We start from the raw sequence: 21,326 nt of genomic DNA, 5'->3' as shown, positions 1-21,326 counted from the left end.
CACTTTGATCCTGCCCTGTCTCTTTCTCATCTGAGCACTGTAGACAAAGGTATCTCCTCTGACATTTTTTGTCTCCTTTTCTCTGCAAGACTCATCTCCTCCCTGCTGATCTGCCGTACTTCCTATCATTCCCTTGCAATTTATGCTTTCCTTGTCTGTTCCTCTAATTTCAAGCTGAAATCAGTCTTTGCCTTTTTTGTCCTCATTTCTTCCTGAGAGTCTCCAGGAACTTTTCTCATTTCCTATGCACTGTAGAAACATGGTGAGGTTCCCTTAGGAGAATGTCACCATAACTCTTCTTCTAAGTTTCATATAGGGTCCTTGAAGTGGGTTCAGCTGTTAAGCATTGCATAGATAGGGTGTTCTTGTGCAAATAAAGATTTTGGGCATTTTACGGGAAAATGTGCCCTGTCACTTTCCTCCATAGGAAACTCACATTTCCTGACTGCGCGTTTCTCCCAGATGAGCTCTAGTGCCTTACACAAAGCGTGGCTTTAATTGTCTTCTTTTATAACAACAATCCTTCTTTGTTTCTATTGGAAAACACCTGGCGAATGGCTAATCCCACCCTATCCTTGCCACATTTCTGTTTCACACTTATGTTTCCTAGAAAAAATCCCAAACCTGTCTGCTGCATTTGCTGGAAATAGTGACACAGTGCAATGTCATCTTACTTCATATGCACTCACCATTTTATCCCACTAATTGGAAGCAAGACCATATACTTCTACAATATAATTCTATTACTTTTTTCCAAGCAACTTTATGTTAACACAATAATAATTATAAATTACTACTAACAATAAAATACACTGCTAACAATAAAATTGACAATAGTTAAAATATATATAACAAACACTAAAATATAATATTAACAATGTAAATATACCACAAATAAATATATAATATGTATTTATGTTATTGCCTCTACTTAATTGTTCTGTTATGATTTCCTGAACTACACCATAACCCTCATTAATTTTCCGTGGAAAAATATTTATGCTTACTCATATAAATTCTCATGCCACCTTGCTATTGCTTTTGAACTTTTTATTGCACCACTAACTTTTGCACAACTGTGGCCAATTTAAACTCTCAGTGCTATCTTTTTTTAAAAGCACTGAAATTATTGCTACATCATTTTCTACACTACGTTTTTCTTTTTTTCCTTGTTTCTAGTTTACTTCTAAATGATGCCGCAGTGTGTTAATAAATGTTATAGATCAAATCAGATTTATATTAAATATAAGGGAAGCTAGCCTACATATTGGGAGATTTATCCAAGAATATAGAACTTCTTTAGACAAATCTGGATCTAGAATTCAAACATACAGTTTTCTCTACCAACATGTAGGCTGTATTATACCATCTCTATACCTATGTATCTAAATAATGAATACACTGTTATAAATATAACAGGGTCATAGTGAAAATACGGCTTTAAAGTTAACTTTTATGTAAAGTTATTACAGTCAGACGTACATATGAAGATGTATTTTGAAGGAAGATTGTTCTTGAACTACCAGAAAACTTGTCAAAGACAAGCATCCACACTGCTATTACAATTTAATAGCTGAATTAACACAAAATACCATTATTTGTCATTTCTTTTATTATTCTTACAAAATTACTATTTGAGTTTAATTTATCCATTATGTTTTACATTTCCTAAGTAATCTACAGTTTGGTAAAAAAATGATAACTTTTATTTTTAACAAAAAATCTAACATAAAGAAAATTTCTGAAATTATTTGCATTATTAATGTACTCTCCAATTTCTTCCTTCTTACAGTTGCAGAAATTCATTTTATAAAAAATGATATTAGTAACTAAGTGGTTAAATGAAGCTGAACTCACTCAGTTAAGTGAAAATGGCCACACTGGTTGGTTGTGAAGATGTAAGAAGAAAGCATGGATCTACACAGCGATGCATTCATAGAAACTAAATGACCTAGAGTGCAGGAGCATTGTCACAGATTTTTCTAATCATATGTATTATCTGAAATTCTGCAGAAATGCAGTCTTTTCCACTACTACACATTGATTTTAAGTAGACTTGTAGTTGTAATTCAATTTTCTACTTGAGAATGAACATAGTTTTAGGATATTTTATTTCTAAAAATTGTAGACATTTTTATTATTAAAGAGCATAGTATATCACCTTATTATCTTAAAAATGCTGCTTTCTATAGTTGTTAGGAAAACTTCTACAATAGAAATTAGAAAATGATGAATTTAGAATATTGTTTGCCATCAGTTTATTCTGTAAATATGGGTATGTGAATTAGTGCCTTTACTTCTAAGCCCTAAAATGAGGATTTTATACTGGATATGACCAAATAGATTTGTATACATAACACTATGTGTTATTTTGAAGCAGAAAAGTTAATGCCTCAATATTACCACAAAACATGAAAATGAATTACTTTCTAAGTAGAGGAAGAGGAATTTTTACTGGTCTGGAAATCTCTGGGTAGTATCAGTAAGTCTCCAAACACCATTAACTTCCAAATTGTCATTTTTGTGAGTTAGAAATGAAACCATGTCGATTGCTAAAGTGCTAAGCACTATGGATTTGAGAAACTGTCCATGAACCAGAAATACTACCTAAATTTTTAGCACTCTCTTTGGAATCTCTTGGGTTAATTTTTACACTAAAGGCAAAGGACCTAATATGCAAACGGAACAGAGTATTAACCACACTAGACATCTGATCACTTTCTCACTGTTTGGGAGTGTAAGTTTCCTGATCTGCTGTATTATAAATTCTCTAAAGGGTGTCTTCAGGTTTCTTCATGTATCATGAGAGCATCTAGTATTTGTGCACAAAGAAAGTTCTTATAAGGTCTTATATCTATATCTACAAGTTATTTTCCATATATTTGTAGAGATAAGTCAAATGTTGTTTCTCAATAAATTTTCACCTGTTCTACAGGTTAAACCATAAAAGGCCATCCAATAAATATTTAAATAGATGTGTGTCTTCAAGGGTAATTAATGCAATTCATTTTGTGCTGATTGTTTTTGATAAGATAGAAAGTAGATTCATAATTTTCAAGAAGAACAATTATATATTGTCCTGTATGCTGCTATGCCTATTAAAGTTGTCACTGTTACATGTGGGGAAGCCTTAGCTACTTTGTAAAGATGTTCCATAAATTCAGCAATGTATGTGCACTGACTAGCATTTCCTATACCCCACCCCTGCCATCCTTCCCCACCCCCTGACCAGATGCACTGTATGTCTGAATTATCTGTTTCCTCTGTGTTTTTCTGCATCCTACGGCTACTCTTCCAAACACAGGAGGTGGCATTTACTGCCAAAGCATGCTATATGATTACTATATGTTTCATATCTCACTTCCTCTAACTCCTCCTGTCAATTTTCTCAACAGGTATGAGAGATAGTTGAAGAGATAATGGAACTTGTGTGAAAGCTAACACAATAGTCACTACTTGTGATTTTCCTCTTGTTTCTGCTGCTAAAATGCACATTTACGTTTCTTTGAAGCTTTCACATTGTTTAAGCCTTCTGCCCAACCTGATTGTCTCCCTGTGGCTAAACTCAATCTGTTTTCCTCTCTCTTCTGGCTGCCAGCCAGGTACTGAAACAGCAACAGGGCTATTTATAACTTACAGACTTCAAAGGTGAGTTTTTCATATAGGGCAGATACTTTTTTTTTCTTGTCACTAAGGCCATTATCTTAAAGGACCGCAGGCCTATCTTTGTAAAGTAGACTTCTCATGAACGAAGAGTGAGTCTACATATTGTCAGAGCTTGGAACACAGTAAATCCTTAGGGAGTCTCAAAGTTGTTTCAGTTTTACCAAATTTCTCTAGGTGGAATATTATATATTAAGTATATTCACTACAGACGTGATGCTTATTCAATGTTTGAACTAGGATACATAGAAATGTTTCCAACATAAATGACATTTTTCATCTGAATAACATCAATATCATAAAAAATTCTCATTAGTCTAGACAACTGAGTTCCAAGAATGTGTACAATCCTTGTGTCCCAAAGGGGAACAAAAGACCCGAATCACATATTTTAAGAAAATAGAATCCCATTGAGTCTCTTTAAAGAAGTCCTGAAAATGGAGAGCCTGCCTGATTTAAAGGCACCTGCTTTGGCCTCCCACTGCAACCTGTGTCTACATTGTATATGCAACATTTCTTACTGTAATCTGAGCAATAATTCTCCTTACCCGACTACAGGCTTTTAAAATTTGTCTTGGCAAAGACCTCTTATGGTAAAGAAAGCTTTATTGAAACAGAGTCACAGTTTGTGTGTGTGTGTATGTGTATGTATGTTGATTGTGTATGCCTGCTTCCCTGTTACAAATTAAGCGTTGTCAAGAGACCATATGGCCCACAATGCCTAAAATATTTACTGTCTCATCCTTTGAAAAAAAAAGTTTGCTAACATCTCTTTTAGGATATTTATATGCTAAGAGGATGAATGAATGTATGATCTGATATGTTCAGCAGAGATTCATATTTTTAGTCACTAATTTACATGTTTATCAGTTCATACAGAATTTTCTAGTGTGAGATAACTCTTGATTCAAACTAGACATCCACTATTGTACTAGCCTAGCCTTTGGAAAAACTACTTAAACACATTCAACCTTGGCTTGTTTGCCAGTAAAATGAACGTACGAACTGTACCTGATTCATCCATCCACTCCATCAATGAGATTTCATAAATAAATCAGTAGGCCTACACCACATTATTTTATTTTTATTTTTAATTAATTATTTATTTATTTCCGAGAGGAAGCCTCCCCCTGTTGCCCAGGTTGGAGTACAGTGACACGATCTCGGCTCACTGAAACCTCCACCTCTGGGGTTCAAGCAATTCTACTGCCTTAGGCTCCTGAGTAGCTAAACTACAGGTGCATGCCACCACACTTGGGTAATTTTTTTTTTCCTACACAACGTTCTTAAGTTGAAGGAAATATTGCTTCAGTTACTTCTAATCTTGTTAATTCACTATTCACCCTAGTTGTTCTTCTTATGCTCCTTCCTTCTGTTCTTAAAATATGGAAACGCCTATGAGCATTTTCCAAATCTACAATGTGCCCACATGAAACCGTTTATTCAACAAGTATACATTACAGGGATGGAGGCTGAGTGAATGAAAGCCGTTAGTCTACTCCCCCATGATATTGTGATGCTACCTGTCTTTGGCTTAGACTGAAACCTGAAAAGCATGGAACAACCTGAATATAGTTGGGCATAAAATAGAATAGTGGCTGGACTACAAGCAGTCTTCAAAAAGTTTATGGAATATATGTATTATGAAAAAATGATACATGGACTTTAAATTTTTTCTTGTACCATTATATACTCGTATTAACTTGTTGTAACAAGACTGAACAGAATTTGGTTTGAGGCATGAAAAAGGATGAGACATCTGTTTGAAAAGAGGCCCTATGAAAGCAACACAAATTCTACTAAAATTGAAGCAAGAGCAAACATCAAATATATGCTGAAGCTTGAGTGGAAGAATGGTGAAATCATTAATGCTTTATGGAAACTTTATGGGGACCAGGCCACCAAAGATATCAGCAATCTACAAATGGATAACTCATTATAGGAAGGGTCAAGATGATATTGACATTCTGAAGACTATAGTGAAAGATCATTCATATCAATTTGTCAGGAAAAAAATTTATCTTGTTTATGGCCTAACTGAATAGGACCAATGATTAATAGCAGAAACAAAAGCCAATACCATAGATGTCTTAATTGGTTCAGCTTACACAATTATGACTAAAAAAATTAAAATTGAGCAACCTTTCTGCTTCATGGGTCCCATAATAATCATGCCCATATCAGCTGCACACAAGAGCAGAGCTTTCAATAGAAATTTTCAAGTGAGATCCAGATCCTGAAGCATTTCTTCAAAGAATTGTAACAGAAGATGAAATATGGTTTCACCAGTATGATCCCAGAGACGAAGCACAATCAAAGCAGTGGCTACCACGAGGTGGAAGTGGGCCAGTCAAATCAAAATCACACTGGTCAGCAGCAAAGTTTATGGCAACAGTTTTTTTTTGGTATACTCAAAGGATTTGGCTTGTTGACTTCCTGAACGACCAAAGAATCATAACATTTTCTTATTATGAGAGCATTTTAAGAAAGTTGGCCAGAGCTTTACCAGAAAAATGCCCAGGAAAACTTCAACAGAGAGTCCCCTCCTGCTTATTCATCTTATCAAACAGAGCCATCTTGCAAGAATTTGCATGAGCAATCATTAGGCATCTATTTTACAGTGTTGATTTGGCTTCTTGTGACCTATTTATGTTTCCTAATCTTCAAAAATCTTTAAGGAGCACCTATTTATCTCCAGTTAAGGGAACATCACATACTGGGGTATGTTGGGAGTGAGGCTAGGGGAGGGACAGTAGGGGGTGGGGAGGTTGGGGAGGAATAACATAGGGAGAAATGCAATATAGGTGATGGGGGATAGAGGCAGCAAACCACCTTACCATGTATGTACCTATGCAACAATCCTGCATGAGCTGCAGAACCTAAAGTACAATAACAAAAAAATAATAATAATGTAGAAAAGGCTGCACTGACATAAATTGCCAGGGATCTTAGCTCTTTGGGAATATAAATGTCTGGTATCAGCACTTCCAGAAGTGTCTTGAACTTGATGGAGCTTATGTTAACATATAAACCTTATATTTTTATTTAACCTTTTAATTCAATTTTTGTGAACTTTTTGAAGTCTCCCCGTATGTTAGATGATCAGTAAATAAATCTTTAATGAACTCAGTGAAACATCAGGTAAAAATTACTACATTGTTTCAAAATAGCATTGTCAAATAGAGAGACCAGGTGGGCTGTGACTTCTACCTGCACGTTCAGGTTGTTTGTAAAAATAAATGCACCATAGCCAATGCCTACCATGTTAGGCTGAGTATATAGCAAACAATAAAGACTAGGCGACTTACACAGGTCACAAAATTGGTAGAAAAGATAGTTTTACTCAAATATACAGAACACATTTAACTTGACAAATTTAACCAATAGTTCTTAAGTTAGAAGATGCAACTACCTATAATGGAAAAAACCACAGATGTTTTTGCACCAATCTAATATTCACTTGCAAAAAGCTGTAACCACACCCTGGATATTTTAGTTTAAATGATAAAATGTATAACTCCTGACAGAATTTAAATTAATATTTGGGCCCTTGAGCCTGGTCCACTTAATTACTTAATTGAATCCCCTTTGCTTGAGAAAATGCTTTAGCATTTAAGAAGAAGAAAGTTTAGGAGGACTGTAGATGATACTGAGACAGGGTCTAGGAGTAAGGAGGGGCTAAGTGTCTGCACTTATGTGGATGCAGGGATGAATTCATTATATCTGTTCCTATTACATCACTGAATTTATTAGTCGATTATTTTTTTATTCAATTTTATTGAAGATGAACTAGAACGAAATAAATTTACTAAAACTGACTTAGTGGGGCTGAAGGACCTAAGGTGGCAGTGAAGCATAGTGTTAGGAAGAAGTACTTGCCTGGTGGTTTTTACAAACTCTTACATCTGTCACAGTGAGGACTGAATGTAACACAATTTGTCATATCTCGTATTCGTAGCAATGGGAAAAACAGGAGACAAATTGGTCACGAGACCCCTGTGGACTCCCAGAAATAACTAGAAATGTTTGGGGAGAAAAAGAAATCCAATTATGCAAGTTCAGGGTTTAAAGGTAAAGAAAACTATGTGTTAATGTTAATATAATAAAATGTAACATCGTCTGGTAAGAGCTGGAGACATTTAGGTTGCAAGAGAAAAGAAGAAAACATAGTGAGCGTCATCCTGGTGTAAACAGTAATGTAAGAATTTGATTGTTTGTGTGTATACATTCAGTCCAGTTTCAAAGAGAGTAAGAACAGGAACTCATTTAAATGGTTAGAAAAGAATAATATCATTGTATTATTTATATTGCATTAATGAAATACTGAAATATCATCATCACAATTCAAAATACCCTCATGGATTTCAAATGATCATACATTATGATTAATTACTATTATGTTAATTATGATTAATTAACATAAATGCATAAGAAAATTAAGAGAAATTACCTAAGTTTGAGCCCAATCCAGTTGCTAGTCGATTAATTACTGTTACTTCAAATTCATAAAATTTCTAAGAAATATCAGCATGTAGAAGCTAAAATTAAAGATTACTTTTTTAATATGAAAATTGTTCTTAGGTCAAACACATTTTTTTCAAATACTTTCTAATAATACACCTATGCAAGTGATTTTTTTTAACAAGATATGACTTACGTATTTTCAATTCACATCCAGAAGGATTGGTTTTGTGAGGACCTAAACCTGAGGAAAAAAATACAAGTTATTTGAAAAATATAAAACACCAGAAAAAATTAGAATTACAAAAATGACTTCTGAAATAAGTTCTTTCATCCCACTTATAGTTTATGCATTCACGGTTGATCTCTGGAAATCCAAGATCACTGGTTTTTATATTCCATCCAAACATGGCTTAGTTACAGAAATTTTAGTCTTTTCCATACTGTATGAGTTCATGACATCATTGTTCTTACCAACTGTTAGACTAAAGATGTAAAAGTTCTTATACCCATTCAGTCTGGGGGTAAAAGTGTATTATTAATCCTATCATAATTTTTGTTTAAGTTGCCTACACATTTTCTAAAATGTATTTTTTGTTTTTTATTGAGACGGAGTTTCGCTCTTGTTACCCAGGCTGGAGTGCAATGGCGCAATCTCAGCTCACCACAACCTCCACCTCCTGTGTTCAGGCAATTCTCCTGCCTCAGCCTCCTGAGTAGCTGGGATTACAGGCACGCACCACCATGCCCAGCTAATTTTTTGTATTTTTAGTAGAGACGGGGTTTCACCATGTTGACCAGGATGGTCTCGATCTCTTGATCTCATGATCCACCCACCTCGGCCTCCCAAAGTGCTGGGATTACAGGCGTGAGCCACCGCGCCTGGCCCTAAAATGTATTTTTTAAAAGTAGTTATGGTCTCCTATGATCTAGTTATTTCCTACAAGTCATCATTCCCTAATACACTCCTGACACCATGATCAGTTCAGCTTCCTCTGCCCTGTATTTCCCTTGTTTTAAATATTTTCCTTTCCTCTCTTCCTTATCAGAATCATATCGATCTTTTCACAGACAGCCCCAGTCTCATTTCTGTAACAACCTGATCCTCTCCATTTCTCCCTTGAGCAGCTGCAAATTTCACGGTAGGTGCCGTGCCAGCATTTTGCAGCGTGCTTTTCATTGTGCTATGTTCCTTGTTATTTTTGTCATCCCTACTAAATTATGCTCCTTCAGGACAAAAATCATGTCAGTAAGCATTTGATAAATATTTGCTTATTTACAGATTCCTTAAGTATGGGTTTTGCCACAGGAATCCCTTCATGCCAATGATGCTCAGTTTTAGAAAACAGAAAGCCTCCACCTGAAAACTGAAGAAAATTCCAGACTGGTGGTGCTCTGGCTATAATTACCACTTTTATTGTTTAATCCTTGTTTAATATTCATAAAACACAAAGGTATATTCATTACATGTTTTGGAGATTATTGATTGCGTCCTTAATACTTGTTTCCTTAATCTTATCTTTATGAGACCCAAGATGAGTATTTGCATGTTTCTTAATGTGATGGTCGGTTTTGTCAAAAGAGGACAACACCATGAAAACAATTCACAAGTCAGAAAATTCAACATTCCCTGGTGGCAGGGGAAGAGGGTCAGAGTATTTTTATTACAGGTGAGGAAAACCACACTCACTGTTTTTTTTAAATCCGGCATTTGATCAAATTATGAATTGCTTATAGAATTGACACATTCACTCTTGAAATCTTCCTGAAAAATAACAGCATGAACATTTCTTCCAAATAAACTAAATGACTTTCTAAAAACTCTCACTTTCTATACAAAACACAGCATAGAAGCAGGGAGTATAAATTACTTCCTGGTTTTAATTTAGTTACGTTGGGACGTCACATCAATTCTTTTCAGTAACTGCTGTGCTGAGCTGTTTGTTGTCAGGCTTTTTAGGAAATTATGGTAAGTTGAAAGAGTGAATGATTCTAGATGTATTTAATGTGTAAACAAGTTTTACTGCAAGATGATGTGAATATATTTCTTATATGATCCTTTGAAATAATCTTCAATAGCAATTGAAACAAATTTAATCACATTCAGATGATGAAGTCTTCTGTTTTAATTTCTGTTAAAATATATCTTGAGATAATATATTACCATGTGAAATACAAGTTAAATTAATAATGACATTTCATCATTTCTAAGATACCATTACACTTTTCTGTAACATATATATTGTCTTTAGGGCTTACTCTCTGAAATATAATAATTTATATAAACAATGATTGCTACTAACAAAAATAACGATTCATACTTTTAAAATTCAAAGTTTTCTTCTATCATTTTTTAAAGATTATGATGCAGTTTTCTGCTGACAGGCATCTGAAGCATGCCTGTGGAATCTCCCATTCTCCATCCCACTGGTAATTGTTCGCATCCATTGCCCAGTTTATTGATTTCAACAATTATCCTGAAGATATTTCTCTCCTTACTTAGTTGTAAAAGCAGAAGAAGGTGTGTTAGTCTGTAAGTCTGTCATCCGGAAAGTTCATTAGAAGACGATCTTGTGTAGAGGAAAATAAAGGAAGAAAGGGGGCCTGGAAAGAGAGCGACAAGGGAAACATTAGATGAGAAAATAAGCAAGAAAATAGAAGGGCCTGGAAGACAGAAAGGATACAAATAATGTACAAATGAAAGGAGAGTAACACTGAAAAACTTTCACAGCATATTGTAAAGCATTCTGAAACTAACGTTTGCATCTAAAGCCAAAATTTCCGACCATAGTTTTTGTCAATGGAAAGATGTGCCTCGTCATGCTTTTTACCTCACAAGTTCCAACGTAAATTATTTCAGAGTAGCCCTTACCCTGAACACATAAAACAAAATAAAACAATCAATAATCCTATGATGTTATTGAATTGATTCCTGATACATGTCTAAAATTACTGTCAAACACACTCTACTCAATCTCATACTCATCAACCTGGAAACACACTAAAGAAAAATAGAAAATATCTCAAATTATGGTCTAAAATATCTACATTAGGAATATTTTGGTAGTGGAGGTTTCATATCTACAAGTGAAATTCCTTTTTGAGTATGGTTTTACATGCTTCTGACACGAGTCCTGTCTCAATGTTTGTTTGATTTTCCTCCAGTGACCTCTATTGATCTTTGTTCTTCCACAGGTGGATCTCTAAGCTAAATATCTTTGACATTTTGCAAATATATCCTCCGCATCTACCCACCCCCTTGCCTGTAGACATAAAATCTTTATGTTTGTCAACCTGCCTATTGCTGCTCTACCTGGTGAGTCATATAAATAAAGCTCTAATTTTATAAAAAGAAGTCAGGGGAAGAGGTGGTGAGGAAAAGAGCCTGATGAATTTGAGGAGCAAACATTAAGCATGGATACCCATGGCCGGCTGTCTGAGGCTTCCATTTCTGATCAGTGACATGCCATCCCCAAAGGCTAAAAGACACCAAGCCTAATTTTGTAGACATAAACTGTGATACTCTGGCAAAGCTATCACTGCTTAAATCATATATAACGATCTTTCAACAGAAGTTAAAATGTCATCTTTACTTAATGATGTCGAATAAGATCATCATTTAAAGTCTATTGCAGTTTCATCTCTGCTGGTTTAAATTCTGACGTATTTGAAGCCAATTGTGGAAGAGTGATGTACGCAATTTGATTTACCTTGACTGCCTGAGCAACTCATTTTGCTCAGCTTATAAATGACAGCGTGAATATAATAGTTCATTTTGATAACAAGAAAATTTAAAGTTTGGCTCAACAATCTGGAAGAACAAAATGAATCTTGACATGGGTCTAAAAATAAGAACATCTGTTTGCAGCAGGAAATAGTAATGATTTATTGTTTTGACATCACTGTGTGATGTGTTGTTTCACTTTATGGTAATTTACAGCATTTAATGTACTATATAAATTGACATAAACTGAGGTAATGCTCCCCCAAAATGCAATAAAAGGAACAAAAACATAGAATATAAATGTTTGGTTTCCTGTGTGAAAGTTTTGGTTTTAAAATGGGGATTCAGGCAGGAAGAACAGACTGACTCCAAACCAAAATTGCTCTCCAGGCAGCTTTGAAGTGTTGCTGGTGTCAGCATCCCAAGCAGGCTAGCAGTGGAAGGCACTGTGTGCACCCAGCCGCAGACCTCCAGTGCCTTCGCCCCACTGATGAATTTGAGACTTCTTTTTTTTTTCTGAGACGGAGTCTGGCTCTGTCACCCAGGCTGGAGTGCAGTGGTGTAATCTTGGTTCACTGCAACCTCTGCCTCCCAGGTTCAAGCGATTCTCCTGCCTCTGCCTCTGAAGTAGCTGGGACTACAGACATCCCCCACCACACCTGGATAATTTTTGTGTTTTTAGTAGAGACAGGGTTTCACCATATTGGCCAGTCTGGTCTCGAACTCCTAATCTCATGATGCACCCATTTCAGGCTCCCAAAGTGCTACAATTACAGGTATGAGCTACAGTGCCCAGCTATTGGAGACTTTTTAAAGTATATCTTTCCTGCAAAGTTCTAAACCCCACCCAAAGGCCCCCAAGTCATGCATATTTATCTGTATTATTTGGCCAATAATACAACTTCTGTATTTTTTAACATCAGCTATCTGATTTTATATAAAATTGTCCTTGATCTTAAAAAGAGACCTGCCTTTTAAAATATTTCAGAACCCTTAAAAATCTCTAAATCAGTATCACTTTATTCAAAATATGTCAATACTAGAAAACTGTGCTATACTTTCTTGAAGCTACAGGAATACCCCTCAAGCCAAGAATCCCCAATCAAACATTTCCCATTTAACATTGCTCCATCTCTTACACTTGCCAAGCAATCCTCTTGGTGGGGACAGTGGGCTCAAGATTGGGTAAGGACGGCAGCCAGGACTTTTACAGGCAGGAGATTCAAAGAATCTCAGGATACAAATGGCCAATGCTTTCCACTGAAGAGTCGATTGTTAGTTTCTCTAATGAACAATCAAGCTATCTGCCTGGACAAGAATTTGTAAGGATGATATGTTCATAGTAAATATAGAATAGGTTCTCTGGGGAATAGATAGTTTTAGACTTCAGTGTCCTTGCTGCATACAGAAGTAGATGGTTTGATTTTCAGACACTCACTATATGTGACTGGAATTCATCATCATTCATTCTAAGCCAATATTTTGGGAAGGACAGGAGTTCAGTGATGGAGGGGTGTGTGCCTCCTTACTGTGCACGCATGGGAAATAGGTACTTAAAGTAATACCTCTGGATATTGTCTACAGTTTCCTTAACTTTATATACTTACATAAGCCCTTCCCTATTCCATAGCTTGCCACTGATCCTCATTTCACAGATGAGGAAACTAAGGCAAAAAGCAGTTAACTAACTTGTCTAAATACCAACAGCCCCTAAATGAAATTGTCAGAATCTGAAATCCCAGCTGCCAAATCCAGAAGCCATACTCTCATTGCTCTGGTTTTTACTGAACCATTCAGTTTCCACATAGCTCCTCTATGTGACATGGATTTCTCAATTTCGATAACTTCAGAATTTAATTCCTCATTCTATATGTGATAGGTCCTCAACTAATGTTGGTAATTTAGGGAAAATAAGAAATTAATATTACTAGATCTCCTAAATTTACACCAACAAATTAATTTTCTTAAAAAAGGGGGGTAACATTATGTCTGATAAAACAGAAAGCCAGATTTTTATTCCACTTTTTACCCATAGCTCACTTTCTGTTTGCTGTGATCGTATGTGACTGCACATGACAAAACTCAATTTTAAAATGTTGATGCCTGTATTTACTTCAACCCATTAGAATATTAATTTTAGTCGCTATTTATTATCAAAAATAATTATCTTACATGGTAGAAAAAGTGCTCACAATACCAAAGAAGCTGATTATGCCACTGCCAAAATCTACTCTTTTTGAGAAGATCACTCTCTTGCCACTCATCACAGCGAGAGCCTCTTTGTACATCAAGTGATCATCTATACATGGTCTGTTCCACTCCACTGACATATCCATCTATAGCTACCCAACATGATGCAGCTTAGTGTTGCTTCATTCTTACCTGTAATATAAGTCCTCCCACACTGTTTGTTTTTAGGATTCTTTGGCTGTTTTTGGCTCTTTGTATTTTTATATAAATGTTTGAATCAACTTGTCAATTTCCATAAAAATACTCTCAGTTTTTGAATAATATTACCTTAAACTATGTATACATTTGAAAGAAAGTAACATCTTTAGAATATTAATCTTCCACAAACATGTTATATCTCTCTCTTTACTGGTCTTTAAAATTTTATATGAAATACCTCTTATGAATATCTTTATAAAGGCTTATTTATACAGATATTTCTAAATATATATTTCCATTCCTGGGTATTTAAAAATTATTAATACTATTATACATTCTGTAATATTAAAAATTGTGTTCCAACTTGTTAATATCTGTAAATACAATTGACTTTTTATGTTAATATTGGGTACAGCAACCCTGTTAAATATGCATATTAGTTTAACTAAAATGTATAAATTTTGTGAATTTTCTTAATTAACAATTACTTAATGCAGTATTTTAAAAAATTGCTTACTTACCATGTCTTACATATTTTATTTATCTTTCATGTCCTATATCTCAGTCTAGTATTTCTAGTATAATATTGAATATAATTGGTATGTCACATATGCTTGTTTTATTCTCAAGGAGAAAGCAATTAACATCTTAAGTATAATTCTTTATCTGGGTGAGTAGTAGATAAATTTTGTAGATTAATAATTCAGTATTATATTCTTAGTTTTCTAAAAGCTGTTAATATAAATTGATACACGTTTTTCTAAAACACTTTATTCCTTATCTGTTAAGGTAATAAGCATAAGTTTTTAAATTTCATTTTGATCCCAATAGTGACTTATGTTGAATGATATTAGAATTTTAAATAATATTACCTTTCTGGAATAAATCCTACTTGATCATGATATAGTGTAATTATTATATACTGTAAAAGTACTTTTATTTATAATTTATTATTTGTGACAGATATTTGCCAGTGATTGACCTTCCCTGTAATTAAATTGTAAAGTTATTTTTATCTTGTATGTTTGGAAGTATTATCACTTATTAGAGTTTTCCGCCAATACTTTGTGTAAAACTGGCATTTTATCTTGCCTTGGCATTTGCTGGATTTCAGCAGCAAAGTCATTTACCTGCAGTTTTCTAAATGAAAAGCCTTCAACTTTAGATTTATTATTCATTATTTTTGATAAAGGATTAGTTAAATATTTTACTTCTGTCATATTTTACAAATTGTCTTTCTAGAAATTTGTTCATTTCACATTAATTTTCAGACTGATTTATGTAAAGTTGGCTATAATATCTTCTTACTGTCTTTTCAATTACTGTACAGTCTATGATAGTGTCTTATTTTCTAATATTGCTTTGGTTTGTCTTCTCTTTTATTTTAAACATTTCCAGTACTTTTTGATCCCTAGTGGTGGATACTTTATCACATGAAATTCTCATTTTCTAGTTTGCTGTTTTTTAGAATCATAAATAGTTGTAAATTCGTATACTTTTTCAGTACTATTCTTTTATTTTATTGTTTAATTTCCTTTGTTTTCTTTGCAGTAATTTTTATACATTTTCTAACTTTTAAATATTAATTTATTCTGTATTTTTCCCATCAGATTCATTAAAAGCTATATTTCTCTTTTCTCTGAACTCAAATTTAACTCTATTTTGCCGGTATGAAAATCTATATCTTAAACACTTTTAAATTCTAAATATAAGGATTTCTATCAACCTCTCTTCTTTGTTTCATGTGCTATTGAAAAGGATAGTATATAATTTTCAAGCAGATGGGGATTTTTCACAGTTGGCTTTGGTTACTTTTTTGAAGCTTAATTACATGGTGTCAATAGAGTATATTTTATATAATTTTAATATTTTGAATAAAATAATTCTTTACTGTGAGATGGTATTATATGTTGCAGTATGTTTTAGTGGTCTTCCTGGTTTCTACCAATCAAATCTTGGTAGCCCACACCTGTACCAAGTCAATGACACTCAAAATGTCTCCGCAATTTGTTAAATGTCTCCTGGTGAGGGATGTCTTTTCAATGCTCAGCAATTACTGGTTTAGAAATGGGTCAATTTTGTAAATATTCCATGTGGCCTCAAAACAATTTAAATAATTTCTATTCCCAAATTTATAAGATATTTTTATACTGTATTTTGGTAGTATGTATAATTTGAGAATCACATCCTTATTTTTGTTAAAACCATATTCTTCTGTAAATGTACCCAACTTGTTTACCTGTTTTTGACTTTCTTACTTTAATTTTTATCTGTGAGTTTCCACATAGGTAAATTTGAAGAATTGTTTTGGGTAGATCTTTTAGTATGATTCTTTCTGCTGGTGACAACTTAATCTCCATTTTCATTTTTACAAATATGTCTAAAGTGTATTCTAAATGGGCACGGCTGATAGATTCTTGTGATTTTGTTTTTTTGGAACAGTTAAAATATAATGGCATTGTCAGGTATTCTCCATTGTTTGACTTGAGAAATCAGATCTAGTTTTACTATTTTCCTTTGAAGATATGATGTCTCAATGGTTTTAAGGTCTTTTTGTCATATTTTCTGCTTAAGTTTTAATATAATGTGAAGAAATACATATACTTGTATATATTTATCTAGATGGATAGAGACATACCTATAAAAATAGAGAGATGTGCATCAATACAGATGTATAGATGGTAGATAGACAGATAGATAGATATGTATATAGATATATACTAATAAAGTGCTTTTAAAACAGTGCCCTGATAACTTTCATTGGTTTTGGAAAGCTTCTGTCATTGTTTTGAAATATATCTTCTATTTATTTTATTTTCTTGCATTATGTAGTTCTAATTACTTGTATAATTAACCTCTTTTTACCATATTTTCTATCCCTCTGCAGTCTTTTAATATTTGTTATTCTTTATCCTTTCTGTTTTTTGGGAGGTGTGTATTTCTTTATATCATCTAGTTCACTCATTCTCTGTTTACTCATATCCACTCTACTACTAAATACATTTCTGTGTATTTAATTACATTTACTTTATTCATTCAGCTATACAAATGGAAATTTGGTATAGTTTTTAATTCTCTAAGGAAATTCTTAATCAGCCATTTTATTTTGTTAAAAATATTAAACATAGTTACTTTAAAATTTGTATGTGATATGTCTATTATCTCTCATCTCTTTATCTTTTTTCTCTTTTAAAAAAATGGTTCTTACCCAGGTGGTGTAAGTTGCAGTGAACCAATATGACACCACTACACTCCAGCCTGGGCGACAGAGTGTGACTCTGTCTCAAAATATATATATATATATAAAATAAAATAATAACATAAAAAGTTATTTGCCTCTTTGTCTAACTTGTACAATACATTGTTAAGAATATATTGAGATATAGTTTCAGGCATAAGGAAATGTTCTATTTTCCTTTAGAGAGTTTTTTTCTGGTGAGAGGCCTGTGGACAATGGAAGTTTTATGTGAAATAATCTCAAGCAAGAGTAGAGTCTCAATGATCACCAAAGCTACCACTATTTCTTGTTCCTTTTACTTTTCTTGTAGAGATTTTTTTTAGGATATCAAACTAATCATAGGTTGTTTTATCAGAGCACCTCAATTTTTGGTGCATCTTGAATTTATATTTTTGTCTCCCAATACCAGGGGCTGTGAAAACTCTACTTGTGACCCCAGTGTCTCAGCATTATTCTCTACAACAACCGGGTTCCCCATGAGGACTTAACGGCTCCATGTCTTTTAAGTTATATTGGATCTTGGGAGTTTTTCAAGACATTTCTACGGATGTGTTTTTAAGAAGATGTTTCCATTTTTCTTATGATTTTTTCTTAGTAGGAGAGCTTTTCTGAATTACTCTGCTATTTCTAGAAGTTGGATTTAATTCTCTAGGACAAAATGTTAAGTTGCAGTTTACAGTGAAGAATAGTCTTTTTTATATTCTTGGGAAAACAGCTTGAATCTACCTCAACCAAGAAAATAAAAGTCTCATTCACCAACAAAGAAAACAACAAGCAACATGAAGGCACCCTCTCAAACATAAAATCTTCAAAGATGCCCTCTGGTAGGTGGGCAGTATAACTGGTATTGCTATTCTGCTGTCAAATACAGGACACCAATTGTGAAGTGTACTATATAGAATAGCACAAAGCTGCAAATAAGATTTTAAGTGTTAAATATGTGGGAATAAGTAATAAACTTCAGTGATAAAGATAAGTTGAGGAGAGGTCTTAATAGGTTGTTCTTATTAAAACTCAATAATACTCAATGTGGCATAAACTTTTGAATATGTATGGGCTATTTCTTCATTGTAAAGTGTTTATCAGAGGAAGTCAGAATTCTATTGTAATATATTAAATTGAATAGATGGATATTTATTTGCTTTTCCAGGAACTTACTGACATAACAAAAATTTAAAAAGCATCAAAGATTGTATAGTTGTAGATATGTTGTGTTGCCTCCGGTGCCTCTGTTTGGACACAGAAAGGGGAGTACTAAACACTGGGGTCTATTGGGGGGAAAAGGGGAGGGCCAGTGGGAGGGGGAGGTGGGGAGGGATAGCCTGGGGAGAAATGCCAAATGTGGGTGAAGGGGAGAAGGAAAGAAAAGCACACTGCCATGTGTGTTCCTACGCAACTGTCTTGCATGCTCTGCTCATGTACCCCAAAACCTAAAATCCAATAAAAAATTAAAAAAAAAAAAAAAAAAAGCATCTCCTTGGTTACTAAGGCAGCAGTTTAACACTAACTGAAGAATGAGCTTTTAGATATCACACAAATGGTGAATATTTTGATTTTGATTTTAAAAAAATTTTATTTTAAAATTAAAAAAATCACTTAAAATTTTTTTTTTCATTTTTTTAAAAATTTGAATATTTATTTTATTAAAAATGGAAGAACTCTAATTACTATTCACAAAGCAGCCTGCAGACATAAACACTAAAAACCAATCCATTGCTTCAAGTTGAAGATGGCTCCCTCTAGGATACATGTCATTGTCACTTTACCAGTTAACAGCAATACAATGTGTATGCAAGTTAGAGGATAGTGGATTGCATAATCCATTTAAAAGTTATTCCCCCCAAATTTTGCTTAATTGAGTAAGAAAATTTTATACAATTACTCCATTATGATATTGTATTACACTTCAGGAAGAAAGCATTTTTTCACCCTCACTCTCTGTACAAATATAAAACTGAGAAGGTAAGCTATAAGCAGCACCCGATGGCCCCTGCAGTGTACAGTGACTGGCCAGCTGCTAAGAATTTTCAACAATTGCCATAATGCAGGAAGTTAACATATTTATCAGATACTAGAGATGAAAAAATGGTATTTCATGGGGACTTTTTACCCTATGCCATCTGGTCCTGAGGTGCCTATTACATCTATTATTGACTCATTAAAGTCAATGAGGTGAATAACACAATTAAACTTGTTTACTTGTCATGTAACAGTCAGTTAACATTAAAATGTAACTTCCAGTTTCAGCACCGCTATGTTGCACAAACCCATTCCGACCACCCTTAGTGATGATACCCAAAATTAATCTCAGATTAATATCTCTCAAAATTATAGAGCAATTGAAAAGTACAGAAATATTTTAGGCTACATTTTAACATACAAATGCCATATAAGAGTCATAAGGAAGATTAGTCTTTATAATAAAAACAATAAAATTAAAATAAATGGCCAATGGGGAACAAACACAGGATACATATTCCTGCACTGCACTAATCACTCAGCTGCAGATGGCTTGCACCTTTGCAAATAGCTTGGAGAAAATATGGATCCGTTTGTGGGGCCGGAGCAGCAAGAGGAAAAGCTATCGGAATGGAAAAGCTTATTTCTACAAAACAGTTTAAGAATTCATTATTAGATAAGCTCTTAAATATGTATGCAAATAGCTGTGGTCAAATAAAGGTACTATACTTACTATTTTAATTTGCCCTCAATATTCTATCATGAGAATAATGCAAAGAAATACCTTTTGATTTAACACTGGGCCCAAATAAAACCAATCTAACAAAAAGTTTTAGACTATAAATATTTAAATAGTTGTATAATAACATAGGTATTTTTTTTTCTTGAGATGGAATTTTGCTCTTGTTACCCAGGCTGGAGTGATCTCTGCTAACCTAACACTGCTACTTCTTAATGTCCTTCTATAAGACATAACACAACAGAAAATGTACTTTTTAACTTATGAATGCTTACTTACATAAAGCAAGTAAACATCATTTGTTCGTTATACACATTGCAAGTTCAGACAAATTAATGAAATGCCAGCTTTAAAATTAAAGTTTCCTGAACAAGTATATGGGAAGGGGCTTCACAAATAATCATGGGCTCCATCACTGTCAATCACATGTGCATTATGACCAATACACATTTGGAGAAAAATCTAGAGAGGAGCATAATAGCATAATGTCTTCTGAAGAAATTATTGAAGCCAAAATAATTTCTGGTTATTGTCTCAACTTTGTCTCTGTGAATTCCTACTAACTGGCAAACACCTAAAGACAGATTTGTGCTATCGATGGCTGCCACCACTCTTTGGGCTAAAATAAATATTTATTTTGCTTAAATATGAAGTTATTTTCCTTAATGTAAAATCTCTATTCATTAAAACCCATGTAAAAATTTTTAAATATTTTTTACACATGATATCACATTTCTTTTACCAAATGTGGACAAATAGTCTACCAGAAATTGTCCATTCAAGTAGTCTAACCTCTAAAGCAAACAAATAGCAATATTTTTCATCAATTATAAGACATATGGGAATATCATTAGCCATTAAACTTAAGTTAAATCGCACATTGAAATATAGATCCCCACATGGCCACATGCCTTCTCAATAGTATGTTTTAATCTAAGCAAGTTAACTTAAAATTTACAATGTAAAATCTATTAAGGAAGAGAAAATGATCAATAATCCAGACATTCACACTCACTCACTCACTATATTATATAACTAAAAGTTTATTCTCCTCATGTTACAAAAATAAAATAGAAATTAATACAAATAAATATTTATTCTATCATTATGCTATAGGATCATAAAAAAAGCTAAATTTTTGCAACTAGATATAG

General features: G+C 33.7%; 1 long non-coding RNA gene across 1 annotated transcript in view; it reads right to left on the bottom strand.

Annotated features, from left to right (window-relative positions):
- Positions 1–1,154: 1,154 nt before the first annotated feature.
- The window catches only part of LOC144578944 (uncharacterized), a 72,167-nt gene continuing 51,995 nt past the window's right edge, over positions 1,155–21,326 (bottom strand). The window contains exon 2 of the long non-coding RNA XR_013525551.1: positions 1,155–8,368. This is a non-coding gene — a long non-coding RNA (uncharacterized LOC144578944). The remainder of the gene's footprint in view (positions 8,369–21,326) is intronic.

The sequence above is a fragment of the Callithrix jacchus genome, chromosome 1, assembly GCF_049354715.1.
Source record: "Callithrix jacchus isolate 240 chromosome 1, calJac240_pri, whole genome shotgun sequence".
NCBI lineage: Eukaryota > Metazoa > Chordata > Mammalia > Primates > Cebidae > Callithrix > Callithrix jacchus.
This window is presented reverse-complemented; position numbering and strand designations above follow the sequence as displayed.